This window comes from Chelonoidis abingdonii, chromosome 10 (assembly GCF_003597395.2).
Source record: "Chelonoidis abingdonii isolate Lonesome George chromosome 10, CheloAbing_2.0, whole genome shotgun sequence".
NCBI classification, from domain to species: Eukaryota; Metazoa; Chordata; order Testudines; family Testudinidae; genus Chelonoidis; species Chelonoidis abingdonii.
Genome location: NC_133778.1, coordinates 53,420,948 through 53,444,915, shown reverse-complemented (window position 1 = coordinate 53,444,915; position 23,968 = coordinate 53,420,948). Strand labels below are relative to the sequence as shown.

At 40.9% G+C, this 23,968-nt stretch overlaps 1 long non-coding RNA gene across 1 annotated transcript in view; it reads right to left on the bottom strand.

The window, feature by feature from the left end:
* Nucleotides 1-3,532: 3,532 nt before the first annotated feature.
* Nucleotides 3,533-23,968, bottom strand: part of LOC142047404 (uncharacterized) — a 144,695-nt gene continuing 124,259 nt past the window's right edge. Inside the window, exon 3 of the long non-coding RNA XR_012656659.1 lies at nucleotides 3,533-3,673. This is a non-coding gene — a long non-coding RNA (uncharacterized LOC142047404). The remainder of the gene's footprint in view (nucleotides 3,674-23,968) is intronic.

Below are 23,968 nucleotides of genomic sequence, written 5' to 3'. Positions count from 1 at the left end.
TGCCGTGTGATTTTTCCCCATCTCCATGAACAGAAGTTTTCCAGTGTTCATGAATCCCTAGTTAGAGCAAAACAAGTTCATATACTGCTTTGACAAAAAAGCTCAACACCCTCCAAGAGAAGCACATTGGATAGTAGACAGAGCTTGACCGTGCATCAAGTTTTACATTTCTCTAAGTGTATGTCACACACTCAATTCTGACCTCCTACCTGTCTTTGATACTGACAAATGATCATTTCTGTGACAGGTGGAAATAGGGCTTGTGACATGAAAGAACCACTGCTCATCACCATTAACACTTATTAACCATTTCAAAATGCATCTCTGGGTAGATGTGTGTTGGGTAAGGAGTTGTCTCTCCTAACAGTAATAATGTGCACCTGTCTGGTGTCTGTCTGTGGCCAATGTTCAGAACATGAGCTCTCTACTGGGTAATTGCACTTACCTACTTTGATTTTAGAGCTGAGTTATTATCAAGGAGCTTGCCATGAACATCAGTTTGTGATTTTTAACAAGGTATTTTGAGTGCAGTGGCATTGCATGGGAGCAGCTGAGAACTTCATTTGGCCCACAGTTTACCTTCAGGATTGTGGGCACTCTCTGAGTTATTTACATATGATGTGCAACCCTGAAATGTCACATGCAATTTGTTAAACTACAAGGTCATTCCTCCTTACTGGTGGTGGCCAAGTGGTGATCCATGAATCCATGTTTTTTTCATTTGTATTCAAACTGCCACTCAAGATCAGACCAAAGGTCCATCAAAACCCAAAAGCCTGCCTCAGGCAGTGGCCTATGCCTGACACTTCCAGGAAGAATAAAGACAATCCACTGTGAAATATTGTCCTTTGGCCAGGGACAGGGAGCTTGTTCCTGAACCCAGCTGGTGAGCACTCTGTGCCCTGAAGCACCAAGAGCAATAACCCTTGTAATTTTTACCATGCCAGTAGAACTACAGACAATATTATTCATGTAACTGTCTAATCCAACTTTGAATCTTACTAACTCATTTGCCCCTCAATAATATCAAACAACAGTGAAAACAACCTGGCACTTTCTGTCCTCGTACTCTGGTGATTTTCTGGTAGGAAGCTCATTTGCTCCCACTCTCCATTAAGATGAACTGTCTTACAGCAGGAGTTATACAGCAGAGAAGGCCCATAAACCCAGAAGAACTGCTACTGTACTCACACTTTCCTTAAGCACAAGGACACATGCACAAGTGGATGCAGAAGACATGTTAAAAACCAAATCCCCTCCACCTAATGAAATCAAAACTTACACTACAGAATCATAGATTAGGGTTGGAAAGGACCTCAGGAGATCATCTATTTCAATCCCCTGCTCAAAGCAGGACCAACACCAAATGAATCAGTAGGCAAGCCTGGACTTTCCTTGGAATTCGAAAAGGTGCTTTTACTTTTACATGTGTATGTGCTAGAGCTTCCCATTCTTCAGCCACACTTTTGGCAGCCAACGTACTGTGTGTGACCTGCCAAATTGAGGTTGAAACTGCACATGAGGTTTGGTAGGAAGGTTTGGGCTACGCAGATTTGCAAGAACAATGTACCTGTTTTGGTACCACTGCAAAAATAAATGTCTCAGAAATGTAATAATATGTCCATTTCTGTGTATTGGTCATTTGGCAGAGCTGGATAATAACTCGTTGAACAATAAGTGACTTACTGCTTTTGAATTAAATACAGTGGCAATGTAATGGAGGTGTAACTTCACATAGGGTTATGTTGAGCAGAATATGGATGTAAGTGACACAGTAGTTTAACTTGCACCAAATTGGCAATCACCGTCGCATCTCTGTGTCCATACCAGAGCCTTGTAAAAATAAGGGTTATCTGGTCCTAAGAGAGGGCAGGTGGAATTTCCACTGCCACATTCCTCCAGGGGTTATACCAGGAGAGCTCTGCTTTAGTTCTACTGGGGATTTTAGAGGCGTCCTATCAAGAAAAGCTGCAATGGAGACAAACTGATTCCTCACCTCTCCAGACCACCAGGGCCAAACTCCTTTCTACACAGTTCTGCTCCCTTATAGATTCCCTCCCGCAAATGAGAGATTGGAGAGATTTTGTGCTGCTGTTACAACCACCCTCCTGGGAGACTTCCTCCCCCTGTTTAGGGCCTTTGAATGGAATGCAAAGAGGGGTGAATTTTACCCTTACAAATTTGGTACAGACCAAATTCTGTTACTGGCCCTTTCAGGGTGCCCTGGATGGCTGTTTCCTGGCCATTTGCTCAGTTTTTGGCCAGAGCTGGTTTGTTCTGGCCATCCTCTACCTCCCACAGATAGAAGAGAGGCTGTCGTGCTGACTTTCTCTCGCCAGATGGCCACTGTTCAAAATAGAATGTCAGCTAGAGCTGGTCACAAATGTTCCTATGTTCTTATGTTCCATAAAAAACACTTTCTGTGTGCAAAATATCCTTATTGAGAAAAAAGAAATTTTAGCAAAAATGTCAGTTTCTGTCAAAAATTTTCATTGAAAAACTGAAAACCATTTTTTTTTTCAGTTTTCAGCAACCAAAAAGAATTTTTTGGGGGGAGGGGGTAATGACAATTTAAAGAAAATAATTAGCAATTAAATTCTTTTTCATTTTGTCAAAAAAGAAAAAGAAAAAAAACCAATTCAACGGGAAAAAAAATTTCCCAACCAGTTCTAATATTGGATTTTAGGGACCAGTGCTCTCAAACTGTACCTACTACTAACACAGTTTTGAAAGCTCACACAAATCTAGGAGAATGTTATCTCAGCACCTACCAGGAATGAGCCTTGTATTTTTCATGCCTTTGCCTCACTGCTCAGGCTTTTACTTCTTTATTCAGCCTTGTCTGAGATTTGAGTTCAGGTTTTTTTCTCTTGGGCATGTTTGACAATGTAATGGTCATCATGGTACAGTTTATTACAGATAAAAATAGAATTATCAAAATAAAGATGAAATATAAACACCCCTCAAATTATTATTGATTAAAATATTGCTGTGCAAGAAAGACCCGTATGTCACCAAGTAGAGAGTGCTGATCAGGTCACGACAGGATGATCCTTTCCATCATAGCTCCAAAGCCATCTTTCCTTTTAATGGCTCTGCATCTGACATGTGTGACCTTTTCCCTGTCTGGTCAGATCTCATAACCAGGCAAGGGTCTGTTTCCCTTGTTCTGGGAAGCACCTATGTTTTATAAGAGAGCAGTTGTTTTGTCTTTCTCCAGATGATCTATCTCTGGTATGCTTTATGTCAGTTTTTTAGAAGACTCCTCCTGTTGCTCAATACATCCACAAAGAGGACCAATGCTAGCTCCTTTTGATAGCCATTCACATAATGAGCTGTTACCATCTTTGATACCACTTTTGATTCTGCCATTTTTATTCACCTAGAATAGTACCTTACTAAGTAGGTATTAGCGCTGGTCAGAAAATGAAAGGCGGAGAAAAATATGAACATTTTGAAGTCATTTTCATTCCACAAGTTTCAAATGACCTCCATGCAGCTTGAAAGCTTTCACCCATCTCTAGTAAGCATTCTTGGTGGTTTTAGTGGGAGTACTTGTAGAGTAAGGTTGTTCTCAACATGAATGAGGGTGGCAGACTCAGCCCTTAACATTTTCTCAATATGCACTTATAGAAAATCACACCTGGGCTGCTTCTTCCAACCCCAGTATGAGCTGTGGGCACAAGAATATATGTATAATTTATCCATTCAGAAATTACAAAAAGTTCAAAAGTGTAATACAAAACTATAAATCAGATATCCAGATAAGTATCTGCCACTATTCTATTTAATCTTTGACTGCATATTGGAAAAAGAAGCAATGGGAGAATAATGTTGAAAGACACATTAATTTTCATTTCTACTGGACACAATATTCATTTCCTGTCTTAAATAGTTCTGTAGTGTTAGTATACACTGTTAAACATTTAACTGTGGCTGCATTTTTCCAAGGAGTGAAGTGATTCCTCTATTTGTAAAGTTTATAATGTGTTTTCCAATCTTTTTGCACTTTATAAACTTTAGATAGTAATGATCATGATCAAAATTCTGCTCTCAGAAATGCACACACAAATCCCATTGAATTTAATGGGAATTGCACACTGGTATCCATGCATGAGTCTGTGTAATTGAAAATCGTAAGGAAAGATAATATAAAAATGTAGTATGGAAACATTAATCTTGGACAAAACCTTCTGTTTCTGCATGCTCATAGTTTTATTATATGATCAGGCAAAAGTAGATACACATTCCATTTATGCCATTTTAGTAAAATTCAACCTGCCCAATTCACTTTAAACATATGGACTTCATTTTCTCTCACACCTGCCTATGTTTATTTGTTATGAAAGGTTCATGGCTGCGTGAGTTATGTGACCTATTCCCATGATGATTAGAGTTAAATGTGTTTCCTGCTCTCCTGAATTCCAAATAAACTGAATAAAACAATCCATAGATTCCCAGCGTAATATCCTGAGTCTACAAATACACACACAATAAGTTAAAAAGTAGGAAACAATCATATTGCTGCTTTCTATTAACTAGCAGCTGTGAGAGAAAAGTAATAAGGGGGAAAAAACTGATAAACCAGTAAGCTATGCAGAAAGACATTTGAGTATTACATGATTTGCTGAGTTACTGTATTCAGTGAATGCTGCAAAATTATTTACATAGTTCGACCAATTTTTATTCAATCAGCACATTGGTTTTGGCTTTGTTAATTATTTTGAACAAGTATTCCTAATATGTACAACAAGAATTCAAACACACAGATTGGACCTATGAGGTGAAATGACATATTCTGTTTCTAGCTAATGTGACACTCGCTGCGCACATTTGGATAAATATGGCCTAATTCTCACCTCCCTTTGCTGTAAAAACTCCATTGACTTCAGTAGAATTAGTCCTGATTTGTATCAATGTGAGATGAGAATAAGTTCCTAAAATCTCTCAGGAGGCCAAATCATGGGTGGCACATGGACTGCCAGCTAGGGAAGGATACCTCCAGCCCCGCCCCTTGCAGCCGAGACCCCTCCTCTTCTGTCCCCTCGCTTCACCCAAGCACCCATGACCACGGCCGCTGGTCCCTGCCCTAGCCTAGTGCCCCCAGCCCTGAAGCAGCCCCTGCCACTCCAACCCCAGAGTGCTAGGAGCGCAGGCGATGAGGCCTCCGGCCCCGGAGTGCCAGGCAGGTGGCGCAGCCCTGGCCCTGGAGCACTGGGCAGGTGGGCGGCGCATGCAGCCCTAGCACCAGCCTGAGCCAGGGCCACTGCACAGGGGAACTGGGAAGTGTGGGCCAGAGCGGGAAGCAGAAGAGGACCTGGGAGCGGAGTGTGAGCAGAGCCAAGCCTGGCTGTTCGGGAAGGCACAGCCTTCTCCAGCCTTGATACCTGCTGCCCATGGGTCAAATCATGTGCCATTCCTCAACTCCTGCAGGGATGTCAGGCCCTTATATTTTCCCAAACTGTTTTATTTGCATTACATAGAGAGGCAGTGAATAGTGACGTCATACTCCCGCCACGCTCCAGAATCGTGTTCCGTGTCAGCACACAGGAGTGCAGTGAGCTGAGTATACTGAGATTGGCAGGGTCATTTTCATCGGATCCATATCTATCCAAAAGCTCCACTGGCAGCAGTATGAGGCATTAGCTGCTACTACAGCTCATAGACTGTAGTAGTGACTTCAGGGTCCATAGTAGATGCACTGGTGTTCCATGGCAAAGGCATGAAAGATTCCCTTCGCGCCAACCTGTGCAAAACCCATTTACTCAGGATTTGGCCCAAGATTGGTTCTCTCACAAACGCTAGGCACTGTTATGATTTCAATATCAGTTTCAATTGCATTTATCAAGTTTTATTTATCTGCGTATTTATTCTCATTCACCAAATTCACTGAGAAGTGAATCAAAAGGGCTAGGCATTAGGAACCACTGAACTCTAGCAAAGGGATGAAACTGCTGATCTCTTGTTTTCCACAATCTAAGTTTTTACTTACAAATATGAAATTTCTAGCCCTGGGTCCTAATTCATTCTGCATGTGGAATTCCTACTTCCTGCAAAGGGAGTTCTACACACAGAGCAGCTACCAAGTTGGGTCCATTACCGATATACAGTAAAACAATTGGGCCCTGGTCTTCAGCTGCAATAAGGCCACTTTATACTGCACTAACAATGCAAAGTGGTCCTTAATTCATTTTACCATCCATGGGAGCAGCGCCGCCCTGTGGGCAGATGGTGTCAGTTAGAAATCCCAGGATCAGGGCAATGCAAAGGTAACTAAAAGCCACCGTTGCAAAGATTCCACCTGGGGTGCCCCATGCACTCAATGACTGCAGTTGAGTTCTGAGGTAGCCGCATACATCAGCCATCAGCCAGAGAGGAAATCAAGAGGAACCCTCTCAATACAAATCCTCCAACTGAGGCTATATTAACACAGCAGTGTAGAAGCTTCAAAGAGCACTATGAAAAGACACATCCCTATTTGGTGCTAAGGGTAATTACAACCCCCTGTGCTGTATGACTTGTGTGATTTTCAGAGATAAGATAGTTCATGTCTCAGAATAACTCTGTGTTCTGCATCCTGATGACTTTGACCTTTGAAAACACAGGAAAACAAAGTTGACTTGCTCTAACAAACAATGGGTGCTATTTATTATTTCAGTCTGTATGCCTCATAAATCCAATTCTACACCTTTATTTAGTCAGTTATCCCTAGGAACATATGCACTGATTTTCTTAGAATATGGTGTGCCTTATTAGTATTTATATTTTGTAAGTATCCACTCATATGGCCCCTGAAGTACACCCCAATAAAAACAATAGTCTTTAAGAAAAAATATTAATGTTTAGATATCTGTATAGCAGTTAGAAAGTCTCCAGAAGTATGCAAGAGGCTTAGAACATTATCATGCTAGATTCACTGCATGTAGGATGACCAGATGTCCCAATTTTATAGGGACAGTCCCAATATTTGGGCCTTTTTCTTATATAGGCTCCTATTACCCCCCACCCCCATCCCGATTTTTCACATTTGCTGTCTAGTCACCCTAACTGCATGTAGGCTATTTTAAGTATGCTAATATTGGGCAACTCCATTATTGAGTCAAATTATGAGAATAAAATTTAAACCTGAAAATAAAATTTAAACTCATAAAATATGTGCGAAATCTTTTGTGTTTTGGCTCCCTGATAACTGTCACTTGTTTTAATGTTTTCCCCATCCTCACTATATAAGAACATACTGGGGCAGACCAAAGGTCCAGCTAGCCCAGTATTCTGTCTTCCAAGACAGTGGCCAATGCCAGGTGTTTCAGAGGAAATGAATAGAACAGGTAATCATCAAGTGATCCATCCCCTGTTGCTTATTCCCAGCTTCTGGCAAACATAGGCTAGGGACACCATCCCTGCCCATGTTCTGGATCTGATTCTGCTCTTGTTATATCAGCAAATTGTTAGCAGGTTAATGGGAGTCGTGCATGCAAATCTTCGCCCTTGAGACAATTGCATCAACAGGAAAATGAATTTCCTCATTCCCCTTAATGAACTATAAAAATATACATAGATCTCTCTCTCGGTATATACAGATGTAGATTGCAGTCAGTGGACCAATTCAGCTGTTGTTTACAACAGTATAAATCCAGACTAAAGCCATGGAATTCCCTCTCCCCTCTCCAAAATGGTATAAATCACTAGGATGTTTTGGGACATTGTAAAAATAGCATTGGTGCTTTTTTAACTGAGCAGCATGTGATTTGCAAACCCTCAACAGCTGTTCCTTGTACCTGTTTTTTGGTGACAGATTTTTTCACTACTCTTAAGGAACGAAAAAGACAGCCACAGATTGTGCAACAAGTCTGGGCTGATGTGGCAATAAAAATATGTTAACTTAACATACTGTCTTCTAAATCACTTTAGATGAATATCATTGTTTCCTGTTGGCAGATAGAAAGAGTGAGAAAGCCTTCTGTTGAAGCAAGGCTCTGCTCAGGAAATTGTTTTGCAGATGGCATGGAAATTAGTTTATTATTATTAATCTGCCACGTTTTCAATTCATGAATTCCTTTTTGAACATTGAAAAGGAGTGTGTGCATTTTTACCAAAGAAGCTTTTAAACATCACCTAATGAATAGCTGTGCCACACACATTATTAATGAAAGTCCTACCCATTGACTTGAACATGTCTCTGTGCTTGGACTTAAGAGTGAGACAGTGCTATTCCCAGCTGTGATAATGTAGCCTCTATTGCAGGATGTGATTCAATAGGAAACTTCTTCATTTCCTCCATGATTGATAATTATTAATTCACTAATGCTTTGTTTTAAGTTAACACTATACAATTTCCTTTGCCATGTATTTTAAGTAGCAAGTGTTTCACAGAAGTCCTGTCCTTGACATGAAACAAACAGACTAAATTACTGCCCATCCCACAATGCTAAAGGCAATGTATGGATAACTTTTGAAACACACACTTTTATATCCAGTCACAATATCCCAAGGAACGTCTGTGATTGTATTTATTACTTGATGCCATATCACCTCTTCAAGAACAAAAGAAATCATGGGAAACCCAATCATTTCACAGGACTACTCACTTGAGTAAGGATTAGTCATGTGAGTAAAAGTTAGAGGCTCAGGCTCTTAAAAAACTACCCGTACTCCCCTCCCCCCACACACACATTAAAAAGGGATCTAGCATAACATTTCCAAACCATCTTTCATCTTCTGTTACGCCCCTTTCTCCCCAGCCATTGTCTATCTTGTCTAATTAGATTGTGAACTCTTCTGGGCAGGGACTGTCTCTTGCTCTGTTTTTACAGTGCCTAGTACACTGAGGCCCTGATCTCGACTGACCTGTAGGAACTACTGGAATATATAATAATAATACATCTATTAATTGCAAAAAAAATCATGTAGATATTTCAGCACATTAAGGTGTTTCTGTGCAACACTCACTTTTGTAAAATTGTAGTACTTTTTGTATAGACTGTACTCTCCACACAAAAAAAAAAAATCTAATTCTAAATTTTTCCGTTACCTTTTAAAATAATTGGGTAGTGGAGTGAAAAAACATGTCCTACTTACTAAGTTTGAGAAGGATGCGTTTTAGATTTGTCATTGTATTTAAAGCTTGATCATTCGAGTTTATAATGGAAATGCTAACTTTAGCCTGCGCTGTAGTTTGGCTTTGCTACCAATGCTGGTATATTAAGATTGCTGTAAATCACAGATAATATTAATGAGATTAATGATTCATTTAAGAACTGATCAGATGAGGTGCGCTTGCTAACTGAGGAGATTGTGGGTAAGTGTGTTGGAGGAATATATGGTAGAAAGACTCTCTCTCTCTCTCTCTCTCTAGCCCCCTCCTGTACTCCTCTCTAGGAGTCAGCCACAGCAGGTATATATACACAGCAATAAAAAACCTGCGGCATCATGTCTTGAGCCCAGGTCAGTTGCCTTGGACTCAGGCAGTGGAGCTAAACATTGCAGGGGTGCTGTTTGGGCTTGGGCCTGAGATCCTCCCTCCTCGCAGTCTCTAGAGCCCAGGCTCCTGCCTCACCTGAACAGCTACACTGCAATTTTATGGCCCTGCAGCCTGAGCTCAACGAGCCCAAGTCAGCTGACCTGAGCCAGTCACAGCCAGGCTGTGGGTCTTTTATTGGAGTGTAGTGTGACTAGGGGAGTGGTCCCTCCTAGCTTGAGTGCTACGAATATCTGCTTGACAGGCACAGCATAAAAGTAAGGTGTATCTGTTATAAGAATTTTGCACAACGTTCTCTCAGACAGATGTGGTGTTCCTCCTTCATCTCAGTGAGGAGGTTAACCCTGGAGCCTACCAATAGCGTACTGAAAATCCACATTGTCTTTGGTGCCCATCTTTTAAAAGATGCTAAAAAACAGGACAAGTACCCGGACATAATTATTGTTGATCATAAATATACAAAGGAAAGAGCATATATGTCTGTTTTCTAGAGGGAGGAAACAAATATTTGTCATCAGTATGAGTGGCACCACTGCAAGCCACTTAAAGAGTTTTAAGTGACAATCAATTTCATTGTCATATTAAAACTATAGCCTCCTAGCTAGGGACAAGGCTAATTGCTTGAGCCCATCACTGTGTCAAAATTCCTAATTGATTTTCTACTCATTACAGCTATTATGCTTTTCCTGTGCTATATTTTCAGTATGCACATTCTGTATTTGAGCACTTACTGGCGTAGGACATTTCAAATTCTATAGATTATTTTGCAATCTGCTGCAGTTAATGTAAAACAAGTTAAATGAGTCATGTAAAAGAAATGCAAAGGTATATTGCCTGAGCATAACATGTCTTAAATTTAAATGTATCAATTTTCCTGTTCTGTATTGCACTTAGTTTTTGTGAAGCTGGTCTCTGGAATTATATTTATTATACTCAAGGCTCAATTCCACCCTTAGATCTACACCCAAGAAATGTGCTATAGCTAACTGAACTGGAGGCAGTGTCCTAGTGTAAATAGCAGCAGAAGAGTGTTCACAGTGATCTGGGTACAATTCCACCCAATGCCCACACACAGCCTACTAATCAAACATTGCATTTGCACTATCATCTGGGTGCCTATCTCAGCATTTCTGGCACCACTTCTTGAAGCAGTAGCTTGTGGGAAATTTTGAAAGGGATTCTGAGAGTAAAGGAAATTGTGGGAGAAGGTCATTATCATAACTCCCTGAGTAGAACAGACATTTTGGCAATGCACTTTCAGAACTAGCTCTATTTTGGGGATGGCAAAGTGTCACAAATGTGCTTCGAGCACCAGCAGAGTGTTATAGGAATATGTGTGGAAAGGAAGTACAATAGTTAATGGGCTTTATGCTGCAATTCACTGATTGGGACTTCATTTTCCGTTTCCACGTTAACTGGGCCTGTGAGTTACTCTGAAGGGGATGTTTGCTGGATGGAGCACTACTCCTGGATCAGGATCACAACCACACATCGCCTGGCCACCCAAAAACTGAGGCTCCCCAAATTAGTGGCCTGAGTTTCTACTAACAGTCTGAGTGCAAGTGCTGCTCCTGCTTATTGACGAACTGGTTTGTTAAGTTGATGCTGCATTGCCACAGTTATCTGATATGGAGAGTTAATAGAAATCCTGCAGCTTCACCATTGAGACTGTGTGTTTTTTGCCCAAACAACTCAGAGATGTAACTGGCCTTTGATAGGTATATAATGGGCAGGAAACTGAATTATGATCCCTGATGGTAAAAGGGTTTGGGTTTTTTTGGAATGTTATTGTAGAAATCCAAAGAGGTGGGGGATTAACTTTTAATTTTATGAGCACTATTAAATCTAGCACTTTCCCAGCTACTGCTGGAGCGTTTAGATACAAATGCTTTGAGCAGCATCTTCTGGCAGTAAGAATGTGCCAGCGCTGCAGGCTTCCCTGGAGCAGAGCTCTGTCAGTGCTGACCTTTGATCTAGTGACATGCGCCAGTGCATGTGCAGGACTGCTGTCTGCATAATTTCTTTCCACCAGTGTTTCCCCTCCCCATAGGCAATGACCACACAGTCCTTAGAATCTCCTCACATAACCAGCATGTTAATCCCCAGAACAGTACTGTTCATTTAAAAAGTCCTTATTGTTCAGGTACTTTATGCAGATTCAGATTTCTGTATACAGTAGCTCTAAACACACCTGCTTTGGCTTCCAACAGAGCACTGGGCTGCAGAAAGAGACTGAATTTAAGAATTCATTACATACTGTTTATATATAATATTAGAGAGAGAGGAAAAGAGATCTTGGCATCTGCCTTTAATATGACCATTCTGTAGCACAGTCTAATATCTAAAATAGATTCAGATAATTTTGATTTCAAAACATATGTGCTAGCACTCTATAAAAAATGGCTTCTGAAATAATTAGTGGCATGGTGTGATCAAGATGAGTGGCTGAACATTTTCATTTAATCCCCCAAAAAGGAAATCCTCTGAGAAACTACAATGTAATGTGTAATTAGAGTTAATTAACACTTTTGCAAATTGATCTTTATTTAACACCCCAGCTGCTGAGAATAAAAAATCAATAAGCCTATTAAATATTAATTAGCATGAGTCTATTGTCTAATACCACAGGCTCTGTATTGATTGGCTTAGTGCAAAGCCAACTTTGTCTTGCTGAGCGAGGAGTGAATGAACACCTTTAGGTCTAGCAGGACCCTAGAGTACATGCCTGATTTCAATCTAATAACTGCATTCCTATGATTGCACTAGAAATGTTTTAAACCTCTCTCTCTCTCTCTCTGATTCCTCAATCCTACAGTGAGCTCTGTATCGGTGGACTGCTGCATCCGCAGAGTCAATGGACTTCAATGGAACGCCACTCATTGCAGGATAGGGGCCTACTTCATATTCTTTATACAGACATAACAATACAGCTCTTATGCCACTCAGGAGAGGATCCCTGGGCCAACTCTCTCCCTGGCTTCCTCCTTGACCTTCTTGGTTTCTCCACTTTCTAGTCCCAGAGAAAACTGCAGATTTTCTCCCTGCAGCCTCTTTTCTGTTCTCAACTTCCTGCCTTTATAATCACTGCTCAGCCCCTTCTCTAGCTGGGCTTCGTCTCTAATAAAGCCTGGCCCTCAAGCCTGCATTAGCTCGTTCTGAGTCCATGTGGGGTATACACCCTATCACTATTAACCTTTTTCTTTTCTTTCCAATTTTGGAGAGAGACACAGACTTCAGCGAAACCCAGTTTTGCACATTTGCTGACTTTAAGAAAGCATTTGACTCCATTAACAGACAGTCTCTGTGGAAAGTGCTCGAGTGGTACAATTTTAGCAGCAAGCTGATTCAAATATTGCAGAGTATGTATAGCATAGCTTGGCACGCAGGATGAGTCAGTGGTGAGCTGACAGAATGGTTTGAAGTGAAGATTGGAATCAATCAGGAATGCATACTCAGCCCAATACTTTTTGTGCTGTACTTGGATAATTTTCCCAGTATCCTGCAGCCTCCACCAGTGTTACTAAGGGAGCTGGACAAGCTATTATTTATCACTTTGACTTTGCGGACAACATTGTAATAATAATAATGATGCCTGTGAAGGAATACAATCAAAAAGCAACAACTAACTTGTACGAAATAGCCAGAGAATGGAGATTAAAAATGAATAAACAGAAATCCAAACTAATGGTAATATCAAAATCAAGAAACAGACTAAACTAGTCATTAATGGTGTAGACACTGAACAAGTAGACAGTTTCTTCTACTTGGGTTCCATTATAACATATGACAACAGCTGTAAAGATGACATTGACAAGCAGATGTAGGGATATTAAAGAGGGTACTAACAGTGATTCCCCCGTGACAGTGACCCCCCTAGTTTCACCAAGTGCAGAGGTCTTTTAGTTCTGTTGTGGGCTTGTGGGCTCCTCTCTGCAGAAAACACTGATTGTATCTGTCCTGTGAAAGATACTCTATTACTATGTAAAACTTACAAACAAGTTAATTGACTTTGTTCTTGAAGTAAACACTATGCTAGCCTTAAGCTGTAATTGATACAATATAAACAAACAGACCCCCACCTCTGTGATTACAGGGCCAGGAGTGTCATAGGAATTAACACACACCCCAAAAGTGGTGGAGACAGTAATTTAAAATATGGTTAAGATATGGAATGTATGTTGATGAATGTTTGATGTACATGAATGGTTAGGGAGGTGCCAGCCTAGAACGGATCCATCGGCTGAAGAATGTGTCAGGTGGACCACCAGACAACCCCCGGAGGGTAAACTGGGATCCACCCAACACCTGGAAGGAATGTGCCACTTTAGACAGTGTGGAGCCACCAGAAATGTGCCATCTGCTGATTAAGCCAGCAACAGCAGGATGAACGTTTCCCATAGACTAACATAGGAATTAATTCCTGTAAAAATGAACTCTAAAAACTGAGGACTTTGAGTCTCTGGTTCTGCTGCCAACCTCCAGAAGCATCAGGTGCATCTGACACAGACTCGGCTCCATCTTCATGACCAAGATACCTGGCCTGTAACTTGGCATGAGCAACTTCTAGGCTGGTAACTATAACACCTATACAGAACTTGAATGAATGATTGTGTGAATGAATATATATATATGTGTGTGTGAGTATAAGGAATAAGTAGTGATAGGAATTAGTCAAACAACATTGTTTATTTTTATCTTTTGCTTTATTTTTATATTTACAATAAATGTGGCATCTTTGCCTTATCCCTCTTAATAAGATCCTGCTGGTTTTTATTATATTGGTATAAAACAGATAGCTGCTATGAGCAGAACATTCATGTGTCTGCATAAAAATATTTGGAACTTTAAATCAGTGTCCATGACAGCTAAAACCAATTTATATGTAACACTTATTGTGCCCACATTACTTTATGGTTGTGAAACGCAGCTACTGACAAAGTGTCTGGAGCAAAAGCTGCAAACATTTGAAATAAGGTGCCTATGCCATATCCTAGGTGTGACAAGGCTAGATAGAGTAAGAAATGACAACATCCATAGAAGACTGAAGGTGCCGTGTGTGACGACAATCATCAAAAGATACCAACTACAATGGTTTTGCCTTGTTGCTAGAATGACCCCATCCCCACTGCCTAGAATTGTTCTCTATGGAAGAGTGTATGGAGAGGCTGTACATATTCAAGGAAACTGTGATATAACACAGTATATAAAACCATCCAAGCAACACCCCAACAGGCTTTGACTCAAAACAGATGTGGATGGAATCTGCTCATAAACCAACCCTAGCCAGCTTTGATGATGGAATAAGGAGATGTTGATGACAATATATTAGTTTAGCTCAGTGATTCCCATACTGTATATATCCTTTCCTCTGAGGTGTGGCTCCAGCCTACTCTCTGATGCTTGGTACTTGGAGTGGTTTCTTCCTCTCCTTCCATGTCTTGAGTTCTGGGCTCTTTTTTGTGACGCCTCATGCCTCAACCCAAGGGTGTCTCCTCACTGTGGCTGAGACATGAAGGATGTAGGGCAAATGAACAGTGCCACCACTGCTGACAAGAAGTATAAACTGCAGTAGATATGAAACCATACAATACATCAACATAAACCCCAGCAAAGAAATGACACACCCAAAAATAATAATATAATAAACTGGGCATCACTGGGAGCAGAAAAATAGGGTCTAAGGAATGAAAGGGTTAGATTTAAATAATAAGTACTAGAAAACCAACACATTTCCCACCTTTCAACACTCCCAACTCTTCTCGACTTCTAGCCCCCTGCCTGGCATCTTGCCAGTCACTTGGTATGTTGACAATGACTCTGGATATGAGTGCTGCAGTACTGTGAACATTGACTGGCCTTAACAGAAAAGAGCCCGCTTACTATGTATTCACCCATGGATGACGCAAGGTCCTCTCCTGGCCTGGAGTCCTGTGGAGGTCTCAGCTAGCTTTCAGTAGCTGGCCCTGGGTCAGTTTTCTGCCATTCTGGACACTCTTCTCTACAGCCTGACCCATGCACTAGATCCCATAGCAATTCCAAGGTTCCATTTGTGGGGAGTGGGAGTTAACCAATGACTATCTGAGCTGTTCTGCTTCTCTCTCAGCTGTCAAAGGGTACGTCCAGACTACCCGCCCTATCGGCAGGTAGCGATCGATTTATTGGGGATCGATATATCGATCCCCAAATGCGCTCCTCATCGACTTCGGAACTCCACCGGAGCGAGCAGCGGTAGTGGAGTCAATGGGGGAGCCACAGACATTGATCCCGCACCATGAGAATCTGAGGTAAATCGATCTAAGATACTTCGAATTCAGCTACACTATTCATGTAGCTGAAGCTGCGTATCTTAGATCGACACCCCCCCAGTGTAGACCAGCCCATAGTCAAAGTTCAAAACAGAAACTAAAACTAGTCTCTTTGTCACTGAGTCAGTCTTCCATTGAAGGACTGAGCCCTGGATTATCTTTGGCCCAGCAAACTGCTTGTCCATAGCACCCCATGCAGAAGCTTCCCTAGTGGCCTAAAAGGAGTTTCTAGTCCATTTTGTTCTTCCATCCCCAACTACAATCATGCTGGAAATTGGCATCAGAGGGATCTGGTAGCCATTAATGATGTAATCAATAGAGTAGGACCTTCTAGAAGCTCAATCCAGAGTTTCAGAAGCTGGCAAACTCTAAGTGGGGGTTACACGTACACGTAGAACTGTCTAGTCACAGGGTTTTGGCTCTCCTCTTTGTTTCCACCAGCCAAATTGCATTACAAAACAATGGTAAATACATTCACATGTACTTTTCCTTGAAAATAATGACAGTAGCAGCTACAGGGCTCTTACGTTATCACAAATGGCACAGTGCCATTGTAAATGGGTGAGATGGCAATGTGACAATCTTTCTGTTAAAATGTGTGGTCCACATGCTATGAAAAAGTTTGTGAATACCTAGACACAAACATTCTGAAATGATATTATGTAGTTTATATGACAATGGAATTTTCTACAGCACGTACAATGAGCACACTTTTAAAGTTGCTCTTCTTCAGGTCTGGGAAACTAAAACCATTTCTACACTACCACTTATGTTGGCATAATTTATATCAGTCGGGGGTGTGAAAAAACACACTCCAGAACACCATAAGTTTTGCCAGCATAAGTAGTAGTGTGCACGGCACTATGTCTGCAGGAGAGCTTCCCCAGCTGCTATAGCTAGCACCGCTTGTTAGGGGGTAGTTTAATTATGTTGATGGGTGAGCTTTCTCCTGTTGGCATAGAGCAGCTACACGGGAGATCTTACAGTGTTGCAGCTGCATCAGTACAGCTGTTCTGCTGTAAAGTCTCTCATGTAAACGTAGCCCTCTGGGTGTCACAGCTAGACACAAGATGGAACAGATTGTTTAGCATAAGTAGTTAACACATATTTCAAGGGTCCATTCTAGGTGAAGCGGCCAGGTAATGCTCTTCTAGTTGTAGGAGGAAAGGATCTGGGGAGGGCAGTTTGGTGGGGGTGGTTAGTGTGTTGTAGATTGTTGTACTAAGCCATAAATCCACTATTTCTATTCAGTCCTTGATTTTTAGCATCTAGCAAAGTTATTAATTTAAACTCCAAGGCTCATCTTTTGAAAGTGTTGTACAGGTTTCCTTTAGGGTGACCAGATAGCAAGAGTGAAAAATCAAGACAGTGTGGAGGGAGTAATAGGCGCCTATATAAGAGAAAGCTCCGAATATCAGGGCTGTCCCTATAAAATCGGGACATCTGGTCACTCTCCTTTGAGGAAAAGGACTGATAGGTATGATAGGATAGAGTGAAGGTATGAAGTCAGTCCTGCATGAGGGAGATAAAAGGAACAGTAAGAGGAGCAGGTTGGGTGGAGAAGGTAAGGGCAGGGCTAAAGTCAGAGAAGCATTTTAGAGAACTTAAAACTGAGGAAAAGCTTATGCTTAATGCGCAAGAAAAGTGGGAGATAAGGTTGGTATATCAGGAAATGAAGGAGAAGGAATTTATAGTGGGGGTGCATAGGATAAGGGATTGTTGAACTAGTCAGGATGGGGCATTATCAGTAATAATAGAGTGTTTCCATCCTGTATGTTAGAGCATTGGTTCTCAACCAGGGGTACATGTACCCCTGAGGGTACACAGAGGTCTTCTGGGGGATATATCAATTCATTTAGATCTTTGTCTAATTTTACAACAGCTGTATAAAAAGCACTAGCAAAGTCAGTACAAACTAAAATTTCATACGAACAATGACTTGTTTATACTGCTGTATATACTATGTGCTGAAATGTAAGTACAATATTTATATTCCAATTGATTTATTTTATACTTAGATGGTAAAAATGAGAAAGTAAGCATTTTTTCAGTAACAGTGTGCTCTGACACTTTTGTATTCTTATGTCTGATTTTGTATGCAAGTAGTTTTTAAGCGAGGTGAAACTTGGGGTCCGCAAGACAAATCAGACTCCTGAAAGGGATATAGTTGTCTGGAAAGGTTGAGAGCCACTGTGTTAGAGAACATGCTCAGTGCCACACTTCTCCATATATGTTACTATTCTATATCTCCTAGCATAGATATTTCTGCATGGATATTTCATGGATTGTCAATACAGGTCTCACGCAGTGTAATGTGAAGACGGCACACCAAAGTTTCGCAATTTTCTTATAGCTGATGCTCTCTGGCCCTCATTCATATTCACCGTGTTCCTCTTACCGCAACTACTTCCTCTCAAACTGAAAAGACAGTGGATTATTTATTGAGTAAACAGGCTGGTACCAAATACGTATAATCTTTTTATAACTGCTATCTTCTAGAGAAATTAAATAGCTAGTGGAGAGCCCACCAGCACATTAGACAGAGTGATAAGAACAATATAATACATTTTCTCCCAAATCATGTTCTCAAAACTGACTGAACCATTCGTGCTGAAGCTTCCCAAAAATATTCAACTTGAGGTAAACACCTGCCATAGAAAATGTCAGCATGAACAGACAAAATCTGTAAAAGTGCTGAAAACATGGCATCTTTAACTATAGTCCTCACGACCTGTGCCACCTGTAAAATTACTTACATTGTGCCAGAGTCTGGTCAGTGAGGAGATGAGTGGTTTAATCTCCCTTCCCTAAATGGGTGCACATACATACTGAAAAAACACATGAACATACATACTCATGTCCTAGTTGAGAGCACAGGCCCCTGATCTGTGCTTTTTGAGTCAAGGCTAGAAATGAAGGTTGGATTTTTCAAAATTACTCAACATTGACCTAACTCTGATCCTACTCGTGTCCGTGGGAGTTTTACCATCATCTTTCATGGTAACACTTTGGCCAGTGCTGGGTGCTTTTGAATATGTCATGCAGAATATGTGCAGGCAGTGCGTCATGACCAGAGATTAGTAGAAGCAGCTTGACATGAATACATATTCATGTGACTATGGACCACAGCTCATGGGCCCTCGACCACTTCATGTTACACCCTGCTACAGACTCCTGCTGTAACTCAAGGACTGTGTTAAGCTCATGCTCGGTAAACAAGAAAAGTGTTGAACCAGAAATCGATGAACGAAAATTGGTGTGTTAGGAAATTAGGCCTATTGATGGACAAAATAATGAGAGGATGGGCTAGTCCGCCCATCACTCCTTTTGGGTCCTTAAAGAAAGAGACTTCGGGGAGAAAAACTGGCTACTAAAGCAAGCTTCACCACCATGGCTGGCACCCCCCATCTTCTGGGACCCCAGGCCTTTGTCATCCTTATCCTGACGGATGTCCTGACCAGGCTAGAGAGAGGGATCCAGATGATATCACCACCTTTGCTGGCTCTGACTGAATCCCAAAAAGCCCCTCAGAGTGAGACTTTGTTGCATGCGACCGCTTCCCTCACCCCACCCAGTGTGTCCTTTTCCTTCCCTACTTTGTTTATTTTCCTTGCCATCTCTCTCTCTTCTTTCTTCCTGCTATCTAATAAGACAGTAACTTAGCAGGCCAACACTATATTTTGCAACACTGCTGTGAATCTGTGATTAGAAAGGCTACTAAAAGTAATACCCTAAACTGCCCAATGCTAGTAGGTTTGCCAGGGTTGGAGTGACTGATAAGATCCCGTACTGTGCCTGTTTTCAAGAAGTGGTGAGATTACACGTGGAAGTCAGCACCAGAGACAGAAGTTGCGTGTTCTCCCTTTGCTGTTCTCTTCTCTTCCCGTGTCCATGTGTGTGTTTTTTCCTCTAGGAAATGGGACCAGATTTTAACAACAGCTCCAGCTCATCTCAACTAACTTCTTCTCGTTTCCCCAAAAAGACAGTTGCTACCATCTCTAATAGCATCTAAGAGACTGTGAGACAAGGGGGAGAGGGGTTCTTTCTAAAGACTCTCTCCAGCTCAAGGGAAAAGGAATATAGGATATGGTTAAAATGAAAGCCTTATGTAATACTTTACATTTCAAATGCTCCCCCCCCCCTTTTCTGTATCTTTAATAAAAGGTTTTAAAGGGGTGTTTTCCATGATATAAAGCAGGCTGAGGTCTCTATATACCAAACCTTGTTTAAAGCTGTTTAATGTTGGACAATGATAGAATCTTAACACCTTTGACTCTCTGCATCCCTTTATTCCATCTAAATTAATACAGCAGCTCCCTTCTTTTATGCACAACAGCTACAGAGTAGATTACAGAGGCAATTATACAAATGCTGCATGGGAGATCACCAGCATTCAGCCCATTTTTTAACCCATGTTAATGACTGGTAACTTTATATAATCAATATTTATTCCCCTGTGAATATCATAGTTAAATCATTGCCTTCTTATGCTTGATCTATGGGTCCCTTTACAATGTAGAATTTAATAGGATTGCCGAATAATTTCAAACTTCATGCCCAGCTTTTCAGCTAGAGTAAATTGGCATAGTTCCACTGTCCTCAAGGCAAATTTACATCAGTTGAAGAAATGCCTGAAGTTTCTGAACAGCTACCACCAGCAGTCACCATATTTTTTTAAAACATGAAACATAAAGAAAATCGGGTAATAGTCAAGACCAGAATAGGAACTGGTTCTTTTTTGCAACATCTTAATCCACCCAATGTGTCACCCTGGAGCCGTTTACTACAGAATATTGCACAATGCTGTGATTTACAGGAGCTCTAATGGACTGTATTGTTGCTCTAAGAACTATAGCCAGCTAAGGGCTGTAAGAGTTCCCAGGAGCATTCTTCCTGCTGAGGTCAAAGGGAGACAGAGCGCTTCCATGTATGCTGAGCTGAACTCACAGAAGTACAGTGGAACAGCATATGCTCCTCCCAGCCAGTGGAGAAAGGGATGAGGCTCTTCTGCCCAACCAGACCGCCTTTGGTATTGCTAGTGTGGTTGTTGGCACTATGATCTTGTGTTCACAGAGGACACACTAGGATTTTGGCACTTCATGCAAAAGTGTGAAAAAAGAAAGATACCCTATTTCTCTCTCCCTGCAATTGTTCACTTGCACAAATGCAATCAGAATCTGACTTTCCTCTATAATAGCTTTCCTACGCATCCACCCTATATTCACCTCTCCTGCAGTTTGTTTGCCATGCTAGGATGCGATTGTTGTGATTATAGTAATTATTGTTTCTCAAAAATGATAATGAGAGAGACTTTTCAGTGAAAGTGAATGTCTGACAAAGCCTTTAGTATTTTTAAATCTTTAAACTAGAAGAAAGGAAAGACTTGGAGGCAATGCCAATTAGTCCCATTTTTGAGAAACCATTTTACTAAAATGATAGGACTATTGCTCTGCACAGAGATGTTTTCTGTCCCTTAATATAGAAATTGCCATTAATGTTTAATATCTGCTGGAAAAGCAGTTACAGTTGTGTTAGTTGGACCCTTCCGCATTGTCTTTTTTCTGGAGATTTACAGAGCTCCAGGGCTGAAGTGACATTTTCATTTCATTTGGACTCAGCAGCCAATCCCTTAAAAGCCAGGTGAGAGTGAGCTCATTTTCCATGCTGCTCTGCAGTGTAGATTTGCAGGCTTTCCAAATTAGTTTTCAGAGCAAATAAAAATATTTTGATTGGAAATCCTTGTATATACCCCAAATCATATTCTTGGGGAGGGAGGGCATGGAGAGGAGAGAAGTCTGCCTTGGAGTGTTATGTGAGTAATTAGCTTAGTCAGAATTTGAATGTAATTATTTTAGCCCAGTTTTCTCACCTGTTACTCTCTTTTTCCTCCCATTGTTGTACTTCGGTCGTTTTTATTTCTTAGCTCTTGTAGCTACAGAATGAGCTGCAAGCGATGGGGATGAAAGTGGCTTGGCTCTCGGATCATTGGGTCTGAAATACTTACACTTCCTGAAATTATTCTGAATTGAGATCCTTTCATCATTCCTGATGAGACAAATTGAATTCCATGCTATTTATCATGTAAGAGTCTTTCAGGTGGGATTTTATAAACTGGACCTATGCCCAGTCAGCATCAACTTTAAAGATCCTGTGAGATTTTTTGTAAGAATTAGGGTTTGTCACAGCCTCCGTGGCCAACATTCTGCCTGGCTGCCAATCTCCTCTAGAAGTGTCTGCCTTTCCGTGAGACTAACACTGTGCTGCCAGATGAAGTCTGAGGCACTTTTAGACTGAATATATAAATCAGGCTCACCATCTTGTATGGTTGTTTTTACAGGTATGAGTAAACATGCTCAAATCAGCAAGAAAAGGTCAAAGATAATGTTCTCATTGCCCTATACTTTACAGAGGAAGGCTAATAGATAATATATATGAGCAAAGTGGAGAACACTAATAATGGACTTGGGCAAAATTTCTGTGCACTAATGCAGGAAGTGCTGGCCTACTTAATAGCAAATATGTGTATGTCTAATATGGGGACCGGCTTCTATTATGGTCAGGGCTGGATTAAGGCTTTCTGTGGCCCTAGGTACACAGGGTCCTCTGGGGCTCCCTGCCAATACTATCACCCATCTCCAATCTTGAGTGTTATTGGTACCCTCCCCTTCCAAAGATGCAAGGGTAGTGACATGGGGCCCACACTAAAACTCTAAACTCAGGTATTTTTCACTGGCAATGCATGATTTGGCAACTCCCCTTTGCTGTCATGTTCAGATTCTTTCAAATCACCATGCCTCATAGTGACCTTCACAAACGGTGCTCGATATCTCCAAGACTACCTAATCAAAATACTCTGTTTTCAAATGCACACTAGTCAGGCATCATTTCAACAGACAGCAATCAATATTTACAATATAATTATTGAATTTTTCCTTCCTAATCTTTTAATTAGGCACCTTACTTCTTTACATGGCAGAATATATACTAATTACTATACTGGTAATCTCTGGACTTTGTAACCTAGTGTTCTCTCTGTGCAGAATTTCTTGGTCACAGGAGGCTTTTTACTGGGAAAGATTTCTTGAGACAAAAGAAAAAGACTTACAATGCATTGTTCTGTCTTCATAGTCTCATGATCCAGCCTAATGGCCACAGTAGTCTATGTATTTTCATGGTTCATGTGGCCGAAAGCTTACAAAAAAATCCATTGAAGGAGAGATGCAATGTCCTATTTTCAAAGAAGCTCATTATATGCCTGAGCACTACAAACTAAAATTTTATTGGATAGCAGAGAGGCTGCTAGGGAGTTTATTTCTCACTTACAAAGAAAACTGTGTGAAAGAATCATATACTGGGATATAAAGAGATGTAACTGAAGAGTGAGGAAAATGCTTCTGAGCACTGCAGAACATTTCTTATTTTTGAAATGAAAGGACCTGCAGTACTTACTGTACCAACTCTCCTAGTAAAACACTTATTCAAGTGACTTGATAGAATTCTGTCCCAGCGCACTACTACTTTCAGATTCTTTGTTCCTTTTGGTCAGCAGGTTAGGGGTTTTTTTGCTTCCATGCTGACTGCTGAGTCTGCCTCAATACTTAGTGCTTGTGCCAGAAATATCTCTATCACACAGGATGTTTGAATCAACGCTCTGATATGCTGTACAGATGAGGGGCTATATAAAGGCAGGGATGAATGAGCAGATTCCATGAGAAATGGAAAATGAAAAGCTAGCTGGCTTTGAAAACGTCAATATTTTTTGCTGAAATAATCTAATAATGCACAATATTCAGAGTGTAGATAAAAGTGAAAGTTTTGGAAACTGCATTGGTACACTTGGAAAATGTGTTCAAATCCAGTCTGATTGAAGTGAATTTGGCAGTCTCAGTCTAACCTGTAGTGCACGAGGGTTCATGATTCAAAAAAAATCTTCTTTGATTAGCAATAGTTGGCACCAGAAGAGGTTCAGGATTAATCTGCTGCAACCAATCAACATCATCTTTAAACTTCCAGAGCCAAACTACACCCACCCTTAAACAGGCTGAACCAAAACAAGAATTGCGTATTAATGAGAGCATGCAGAATGGTGCAACTTCTCATTCTGAAATTCATATGGAATGTTTGACTGTTTCCCAACTATCAGAAAAGATATAAGTAATATGACTAACCACTGTTATTTCATGAC